This window comes from Heterodontus francisci, chromosome 8, assembly GCF_036365525.1.
Source record: "Heterodontus francisci isolate sHetFra1 chromosome 8, sHetFra1.hap1, whole genome shotgun sequence".
Lineage (NCBI taxonomy): Eukaryota > Metazoa > Chordata > Chondrichthyes > Heterodontiformes > Heterodontidae > Heterodontus > Heterodontus francisci.
Window position 1 is genome coordinate 47713715 of NC_090378.1, and position 10441 is coordinate 47724155.

Here is a 10441-nt window from a genome sequence, read left to right on the forward strand (position 1 = left end):
TCTCATACTCACAGCCAGCAGCTCAGATACTGACACTGTGTGTAATTTAGAGGAGAGCTTAGCAGCGGCATCTGCAAGTGGTGAGAAACCGGGTATGATTGGTTGACAGCCAGGTCAGGGAACCAGGGTCGAGCAGCACATCAAGGCTGTGGACTACTGTGTTTAAAGCATCTTGCAGGACATCACAACATTCCAGCATGCTGTCCAGCAGCAAATTACTATGATTGCTGAGGCACCACACCGGGGTGGGGGGAGCGGCAGTAGCACCATGGAGCATGAACCTGCTATCCTCTCTCAGGATGTCAGCATCCTACCACTCCATCAGTGCCCTTGCTGTTGCCTGTCAGCAAGCTAGCCCAGACAGTTGGTGCCTGAAACCAGGCCTTCTTGGGTCAGAACTGCTCAAGGTTTCAGTGAAGATGTCCTTACTGAAGCACAGACATCTGGTACATTGTTCCTCACTGAGGTTCAGGTAGGAGAATTGCTCACTGAATACCCTGGGAGGGTATGGCCTCCTGCTGAGAGCCCTTCTCCCTCTCCATTTGCTCCCTCTTCTTGCAGCTGTCCTGCTCTGTGTCACCTCTGCTCATTCTCCCTGTCATGCTGCAGAACAAAAGGAATGCATACTACTGCACATGTAGGGAAGACTGGCATAGGGAACCATGCGATACTTGCCGTAACTTGAGAAAGCTTGTCTGCTCGACACATGAATTATATGAATACCTAATAAGAAGGTAACCAGCTCAGGAGGGAGACACCTGAATCCTATGAATAGCCTAAGAATCCTATAAATAGGGTAATCAAGAGGTTGATGAGGTGAATAATATAACCAAGGCAGGATGAGATCAGGGAAGGCAATAGATGGGAGATGATGTAATGAAGAAACAGTTTATCAAGTAAACCTCCAGTAAAACTGTATGAAATGACAACTGGAACAATGTACTAGCAGAATCCCTACAATCATTCATGAAAGTAGGACTTCTCCTTGCATGCTCGTAAATAAAGGTCGCTTGTTTGTACAAGACATCCGACTCTCAAAGCGTTTTGGGTACGGGGGCAAGCCCTCACCCTTACAGCACCCACATCTGGGAGCAAGGGATGTTGAGCTGCAAAATGGCAGCGCTGGCGTCAAATCAGCATTACATGAAAAGTCATTGGCAAACAGGATTAAGGAAAATCCCAAGGCTTTTTATACATATATAAAGAGCAAGAGGGTAACCAGGAAAAGGGTTGGCCCACTCAAGGACAGAGATGGGAATCTATGTGTGGAGCCAGAGGAAATGGGTGAGGTGCTAAATGAGTACTTTGCATCAATATTCACCAAAGAGAAGGACTTGGTGGATGATGAGCCGAGGGAAGGGAGTGCAGATAGTCTCAGTCATCTTATTATCAAAAAGGAGGAGGTGTTGGGTGTCTTGCAAAACATTAAGGAAGATAAGTCCCCAGGGCCTGATGGGATCTACCCCAGAATACTGAGGGAGGCAACGGAAGAATTTGCTGGGACCTTGACAGAAATCTTTGCATCCTCATTGGCTACAGGTGAGGTCCCAGAGGACTGGAGAATAGCCAATGTTGTGCCTTTGTTTAAGAAGGGTGGCAAGGATAACCCAGGAAATTATAGGCCGGTGAGCCTTATGTCAGTGGTAGGGAAACTGTTAGAGAGGATTATTCGGGATAGGATTTACTCCCATTTGGAAACAAACGAACTTATTAACGAGAGACAGCATGGTTTTGTGAAGGGGAGGTCATGTCTTACTAATTTGATTGAGTTTTTTGAGGAAGTGATGAAGATGATTGATGAAGGAAGGGCAGTGGATGTTATCTATATGGACTTTAGTAAAGCCTTTGACAAGGTCCCGCATGGCAGACTGGTACAAAAGGTGAAGTCACACGGGATCAGAGGTGAGCTGGCAAGGTGGATACAGAACTGGCTCGGTCATAGAAGACAGAGGGTAACAGTGGATGGGTGTTTTTCTGAATGGAGGATGTGACTAGTGGTGTTCCGCAGGGATCAGTGCTTGGACCTTTGCTGTTTGTAGTATATATAAATGATTTGGAGGAAAATGTAGCTGGTCTGATTAGTAAGTTTGCGGACGACACAAAGGTTGGTGGAGTTGCGGATAATGATGAGGATTGTCAGAGGATACAGCAGGATATAGATCGGTTGGAGACTTGGGCGGAGAAATGGCAGATGGAGCTTAATCCTGACAAATGTGAGGTAATGCATTTTGGAAGGTCTAATGCAGGTGGGAGGTATACAGTAAATGGCAGAACCCTTAGGAGTATGGACAGGCAGAGAGATCTGGGCGTACAGGTCCACAGGTCACTGAAAGTGGCAACGCAGGTGGATAAGGTAGTCAAGAAGGCATACGGCATGCTTGCCTTCATCGGTCGGGGCATAGAGTATAAAAATTGGCAAGTCATGTTGCAACTGTACAGAACCTTAGTTGGGCCACACTTAGAATATTGCGTGCAATTCTGGTCGCCACACTACCAGAAGGACGTGGAGGCTTTGGAGAGGGTGCAGAGGAGGTTTACCAGGATGTTGGCCTGGTCTGGAGGGCATTAGCTATGAGGAGAGGTTGGAAAAACTCGGATTGTTTTCACTGGAACGACGGAGGTGGAGGGGCGACATGATGGAGGTTTACAAAGTTATGAGCGGCATGGTCAGAAGCTTTTTCCCAGGGTGGAAGAGTCAGTTACTAGGGGACATCGGTTTAAGGTGAGAGGGGCAAAGTTTAGAGGGGATGTGCGAGGCAAGTTCTTTACACAGAGGGTGGTGAGTGCCTGGAACTTGCTGCCAGGGGAGGTGGTGAAAGCAGATACGATAGCGATGTTTAAGAGACATCTTGACAAATATATGAATAAGAAGGGAATAGAGGGATATGGGCCCCGGAAGTGCAGAAGGTGTTAGTTTAGGCAGGCATCAAGATCGGCGCAAGCTTGGAGGGCCGAATGGCCTGTTCCTGTGCTGTACTGTTCTTTGTTCTTTGTTCTTTGTTCATGCTGATTGACGTCACCTCTGCCTACTTCCAGCGGATAGTCTCTATATACCTGCAAATGCCCTCGCCAACATGGCAGCCGGCGCAATTCACACCAGAAGTGTGCATGCGCCTAGGATGCCATTTTGGAGCTAAAGCAGTACTCGCAGTGATGCTAAGGATCCAAATTATGCAGTCAAGCAATTTCTATAATGTGTTCAGAATAGTTTTGTAGAACAGTATACTTTAGAACAAACAAGGAAACAGGCCATACTGGGTTTAGTGATGAGCAACAAACAGAATTAGTTAACAATCTAATAGTAAAGCAGCATCTTGCAAATAGACCATAATATGACTGAATTTGATATTAGGTTTGAGATAAAAATGGAAAGTTAAAAACTAAGATTTTAAATTTAGGCAAGGCCAGCTTCAATGGGATGAGAAATAATTGATAACAATAAATTGGGTTGAATTGTTCATAGGTAAACCTACAGAGAAACAGTGGGAAGTATTCAAGTAATTATTTGGTACAGTACAAAATTAGTACATACCCTGAAAAGGCAAACACTGCACCTGGGTAATTAAGCAACCATGGTAAACAACTCAGGAAAGAGATAAGATTAAGCTAAAAGAAAAGGCTTACACAAACGCAAGAAGAAGTAGAAATACAGCGAACTGGGGGAGTAATAATGAGATGATATGATATAAGTTGTTAGAATTCTGAAAGGATCAGACAGGGTTGATAGAAGCAGACAATTTCCACTAGTTGAAGGGTCAAGAATGAGGGGCCATAGATACAAGATTAAGTTTAAGAGATTTAAAACAGAGAACAAAATAAAGATTTTATCCAGCTAGCAGGAGTGAGATTTGAGATGTGCGGGACCGAAAGATTAGGAGCGCAGGTGCTTGCCTGGAAACCCGACATTGTGACATCAGTTCCGGATTTTGTCAGTGGCAGGAAAGGTCCAAGGTGTCATTGCTGCTACGACGCAGTGCAGCCCTCAAGGCAAGGGTGGGCACAGAGGGACATTAGCCCGTGGTCAGAGGGGTGTGGCAAGGGGATGGCTCCAAAGGCAAGCTCATCTCTCCAGGGACAGCTCACAGGAATGGAGTGACCAGCTGGCATAGGTCTCATACATCCAATCTTTGTAGATCCCCACACTGTGCAGCAGAGACTCAGAGGTAGGCAGGGCCAGGCGGCAGCTGGACAAGCTAGTGAAGATCGACTAGGGGAGACACAGCAGCCAGCCGTGCCAAGAAGGGCTTATCTGTAGCAGAGCGTGTACCTGACTCATTTCAGTTATCGCTAAATGTCTGAGCGACAGTGTCAATGAAGACTGAGGCTGTCCAGGGAGGCTGTCACTGACTTACGTGCCATGCGTTCATGGTGCTTTCATCTGCCTGTGACCTTGCATCTAAACCCGAGTACATACCCATCGAGATGAGCGTATCCAAGCTGATGGAGGGTGCAGGGGACTGGTGAGACGGTGCACCCTCTGAGGATTCATCCTGCTCATCCTCAGAGGATGATAGGATTCCAGCGGTGCCAGCAGATGATCTTCCCTCCAAGGTGCCACAAGCTGCATGAGCAAATGCAAACATTTAGGGATTCTGCTGCATGGATCTGCCCGTGCCAGCCATGAGTGATGTGGTTCTCTAGAAGGGAGGTGGTCGCCATATGAACACAACGCCTCCTCACTCTCTTGGGTGGACACTCCAGTCTCTCTGTCTGCTATGGATCAGTCACCTTGGGAACCTACTCGTTCCAGGGCCTCCTCCTCTGCCGGGGTCAGTTCTCGGATATCTGGGATCCCACCTCCATTCTTCGCTAGTGTTGTGGGCCTTTTTTTCAGCAAGCAGAAAGGGACACTGTTAGTCTTCCCACGGAAACCAGCAGGACACTTGTTCTGGTGGCAGCCCTTTGTCTTCTGATGGGGGCTCTCAAGTGCCTCCTCCTCATGTCTGCTTTTAAGGGAAGTAGGGGGGTCGGGCAAGCCGTCTTGGAGATGCAGCCATGCATCTGACATGATCTGCTGTTGCTTCAGCCTCTTGCCACTGTATTTGCAGCCACTCCCTGACCATGTCACGTTCCCTTCCACGTGGCCACATGGAACCCCAATGATGAGATGAGTATGGAGGACTCACCTTGGTGGAGTGAAGATCATTGACCCTCTTGTGGCACTGGACTCATTTTCAGAGGGTGACACTACAGCTGCTGACCTCCTGTATGATCTCTGTCCAGGCTTCCTTGGTCAGGCGGGAGAGTCTCTTTCTGCTCTCACTTGGGAAGAGGAGCTCCTGCCTTTCCCTTACAACCTAAAGGAGAATCCGCAGGGAGTCATCGCTGAACAATGGGGCCAACCAGCGTCTTCCACCTGACATGGTCCCTCTTGGCTTCCGGTCAGTTCTTAGTCTTATGAGGCCTTGGTCAACAGTACAGCAGCACAGGGAATTCAGCCAGAGGGGTCAGCAGCACAACAGCACAGTAGCACAGGGACTCCAGGCAGAGGATCAGCAGTACAGCAGCAGCAAAGGCAAAGCAGCAGCAAAGTCAGTCAGTGAAGCAGCAGTTTGAGAGGGCTGGCAGCCCTTCAAATATGGTGCCAGCACCTGCGTTTGACTCTGTTAGCAATGTCATCATCATCTTGTCGCCCGCCCTTGTCCTCCAATGGGACTGACCCACGCCTCCTGCATTCAAATGAGCCGGCCGCTGCATGAGCGTGGTCGGCCGGCCGCACACGTGACAAGCAGTGAAGCCACCCTCATGTGTTCCCGTTGTCGGGACCCAGGATAGGTTGATAAAATTCAGCCCAGAGAGTTATGAGGGAATTCAAATCAGGGTTAGTGGTTGAGGCAGAAACTATAACAATATTCAAGATTAGATTAGATAAGTGAATGTAGGAAACGGGTTGAAGAGGTATGGAAACAGGGTGGGTAAATGTGATTAGTGCTATTTGCTCATGTGGGGGGTAAGCACCAACATGGACCAGTTGGCCAGATGGCCTGTTTCTATGCTGTATCTGTGATGTATAATGATTTCATATTAATGCACATCACAATCCAGACATGCCAGGTGGCATTATCACCTCACCACCCCCGATCCCAAACACTTAACTTTTCAGTTTCTTTTTAATAAAGAGTCTTATACTTCCAGATAAGAGTGACATATTTGTATCTCTGAACAGCTATCTCTGGGCCAGTGGCCTTGATAATTTATACCTCCCAGTTTGTTAGGAATGCTTTGTTTCATCTAAGTATTCACTGTTTTAATTCACATTGGCTTTTTGGTTTCCCAGCGTTCAGTCTGACTGCTGACTTTATTTTGAGGGCACATTTAAGGCAATGCTTAGAGTTTTTTTCCTAAACTATCACATCTACAAAAAGTCCTGCTCGTCCATCACTTTGCTGACCTACATTGGCAACTGGTTCCCCAGTGCTTCAAGTTTAAAATTCTCACCTTTATATTTTAATCTCTCCATAGTCTTGCCTCTCCCTATTTCTATAACCTCCTCCAGTCTTACAAGCTCAACCCCTCCCATACTTTCTCTGACTCCAGCCTCTTGTGCATCTCCCCACTCCCCATCTTGCCCACCATTCGTGGCCATATCCCACCCTTTAGAATTCTATCCCTAAATCCCCCATCCTCTCCAATTCCCTCTTCTTTTTTAGAAGAATCACTCCTCTGACCAAGCTTTTGGTCACTCCTTCTACTAAATCCTTCTTTGGCTTGGAATTAATTTTTTTGGTTACGCCTCCATGAAGCATGTTGGGACTTTCTTCTATATTAAAGTCACAATAGAAATCATATTGTTGTTTTGTCTACATAACTGCACGCCTACCTCCCATATTATGGAAAAATATATGTTTGACATTTTAAATTTGCTACCAAACACAAGTGATCCATGGACAAAAACACCATATACAAATGCTTTAGGCCTGCTTTAGGGTTTAGCTATGTTTCAAAGATTTTTACACAAATTAAAAACTATATCATTAGGAGCAAGAAGGGAAGCAAGGCACAACTTTTCTTTGACATAACTGGTACGAGACAAATTTTTGAGTAATAAATGAATGTATAAATGGATTCAAGAGGCAATTGACATCTTTTAAGGGAGAGAAGAGCAGCTTGTTCAGTTTAATGGCCAATTTCATTCTGAAAAATTCTTATATTCTTATGAACTGTGGAAAGGTGGTTCCCATCAGGAATAATCACATTATCTTGCTATCAGCATAATATGAACTCTAGCCAACACTCCAGTCAGTTCCAAAGAAAGGGAGGGCCATGATAAAACCACTGCTTGGAGAAAATTCTTCAAAAGGTTGGCTGGACAGTCAAGTATCCACATGGTGCTTGCTTTGGAATGCTGGATTTTGTCTTTGTTTTGGCCTTTTTTAATGGCCATAGAAATCATTTAACTCTATGGAGGGAACTACTACTACATAAAAAAGGCATCCCCCCAAGTTTCAGGTGAATGTTTGCATTCTTCATTCAATGGAAAATCTCATGAGAAAAATAAATCTCAATACATTTTAAGTATCAAGCTCTCAGCGCAAAGGCACATTCCATTAATCAAGAAATAGGACATCTTTCCTGGTATTTACACCTTTTCTTAGGTGCTAACCAGTTTGTAGCGTGGCAACCAATGTGTTACAGAGCAAACTTTTGAGAAGCATATATATTAGCATGTCAACATCAGGGTGAAGCAGAAAGTATGCGGAAAAGATTTTGCAATGTGTAAGAGTGTGGGACAAGATTAGCATTGAAAATGTGTTAATAAAAGCAAAATACTGTGGATGCTGGAAATCTGAATAAAAACAGAAAGTGCTGGAAAAACTCATCAGCATCTGTGGAGAGAGAATCAGCTTTAACGTTTCAGGTCTGTGACGTTTCAAGGTCACTGACCTGAAACGTTAACTCTGCTTCTCTCTGCATAGATACTGCCAGACCTGCTGAGTTTTACCAGCACTTTCTGTTTTTATTGAAAATGTGTTATTTTGTGCTTTTTCTCCCCATGTATGTTCCATTTCTGATGCAGTGAAATTCACATGGCTCATGTACATCTTGAATCATTGCATAGATACATAGAAACATTGATGATTTTTGGTACAGAAGGAGGCCATTTGGCCCATCATGTCTTACAAAAATAATTTAAATTTGTACTTTATGAACCAAATCAAAGTCACAAATGACATCTTCTGGCTGTGATCGGGGTGCATTTTCCCTCCTCAACCTCTCCACAGCTTTTGACATGGTTGACTGCACTTATCCCCTCCAATGACATGTTGACAGTGGAATTGCCTTCACTTGATTCCATGCTTGCCTATCAAATAATAATCAGCACATCTCCACCAATGGCTTCCCTTCCTGCCCCTCCATTGACACCTCTGGAGTTGCCCAAGGATATATCTTTGAAGTCCTTCACTTCCTCATTTACACGCTCCCCCTTGGCAACACCATCTGCTGACGAGACAACTTCCACATCTGTGCTGACTATTCCCAGCTCTCCCTCTTCACATCACTAAACCGATGTTCCCTGTAATTTTTCTTTGTTGCACGCAGCCTGTTTACTGCACTGCATGGTGCATTCAAGATTGCTGCACGGCTGCGCACCCATGCCACTTAGGAGGAACATTGCACCCAACCCCCACTTCTGCTGTGCTCTGAGACTGCTTGCATGAAGAGCAGTCTTGGATGAACAACCATTTCCTTCAGTTAAACATTGAAAGACAGGAGCCCTCCTTTCAGACCCTATCACAAACTTTCTATCCTTGCACTAATTCTACCCTCCAGCATGGCACTATCTTGAGCTATCCAGATTGTTTGGCAACTTCACCATCCTGGTTGACCCAGAGCTGAGATTCCAACCCCATATCCTTATCATCAAAAAATCATCTACTTCCACCTCCATAACATCACTCACCACCAGTGCCCCTGCCTCAGCCTATTTGCTGCTGAAACTTTCAACCCTTTCAATTGTCACTTCCAAGCTCAACCATTCCAATGCTATCCTGGCCAGCCAACCACCTTCTATGCTCAGTAAACTTCAGTTCATCTAAAACCCTGCTGTCTGCGTCCTATCCCATTCAACCACCACTTCCATTCCTCCTGAGCTACATTGGTGCTAGTCCTGCAATGCCTCCGATTTATGCTTCTCATCCTCATGTTTAAATGCCTTCATGGCCTCACCTTCACCATCTCTGTAACCTCTTCTAGCCCTACAACCCCTCCACCGGAACTCTCCATTCTTCCGACCTTGGGCTCTTCCACATTCTCTCGCTTTACCCCACTGTTCCCAGCTATGCCTTCAACCATCCAGACTCCACTCTCTCGAGTTCCTTGCCTAAATCCTTCCACTTCTCCATCTCTCTCTCCTCCCTTAAAATCTTCCTTAAAATCCATCTTTGTAATCAAGCATTTGGACAAGCTCCCACTATTTCCTTCTACGCCTCGATGTCCATTTTTGCCAGATTATACCCTTTTTATTAATGCAAGTTGCTGTTCATCATTTTTTGTGATTGGTCCTCATTTTAATAGAATAGGTAAACTGAGAGGGTGGCAGGTCTACTAGGCTTAGACTGAAGTGGGCCTGCAGCAACAATTTAAAGGAAAGATGGGGAAGGGGTGTCAATAAATTGTTAAGAGCCTTTCAGGCTTAAAATTGCAAAAGAAATGAAGATAAAGTAATAACCAGATCTGCTTCCAGCTTTACCTAATGACAGGTTATGATCCTTTCAAGTAGTGCAGCGAATAACCGCTTTCTGACTTCCAGTACCGTTGGATTGTGGATTAATTGAGCAAACTGCATTGACACCAAATCTGTATTGGGGTGTTAACTGCATAATTTGACTTTTTTTTAATATAATAATGAGATTCCTGCCAGTTTCTGGCAAAAACACTGGCTACCTAAGTCATAGATCACCCAAAAATCAGAAGACTGACCTCAAGCAGTAAACGGGAAATTAAAAAAAAATTATTTTTGTCAGGCTACTGATCCATAGACACTTCAGAACAGCACAATAGTGAAATGCAAATCACCCCAACATGTCTAGTGTTACCAGGATCTTAAGGGGCTCCCAAGACCATCAAATTTCTGAGTTTGTGTCCAGTGATTGCACTCTCACCTCTCAGTCATATGTTCAAGCCGCTCTCCAGTGATGTGAATGCATAATCTAGGCTGGCACTTTAGGAAAGTACTGAAGAAGTGCTGCATTGCCAGAGGTGCCGTATTTCGAATAAAATATGAAACTGAGGCCCCCCCTCTTGCCTTTCAGTTGGAAGCAAAGATCCCATGGCATTATTCAGAGGATCAGGGAGTTCCCTTGGTGTCCTGGTCAACATTTATCCCTCAACCAACACCACCAAAAACAGATTATTTGGTCATTTTTCTTATTGTTGCTTGTGGGACCTTGCTGTGCATTTGCATTTATTGGCGGCACAGTGGCGCAGTGGTTAGCACCGC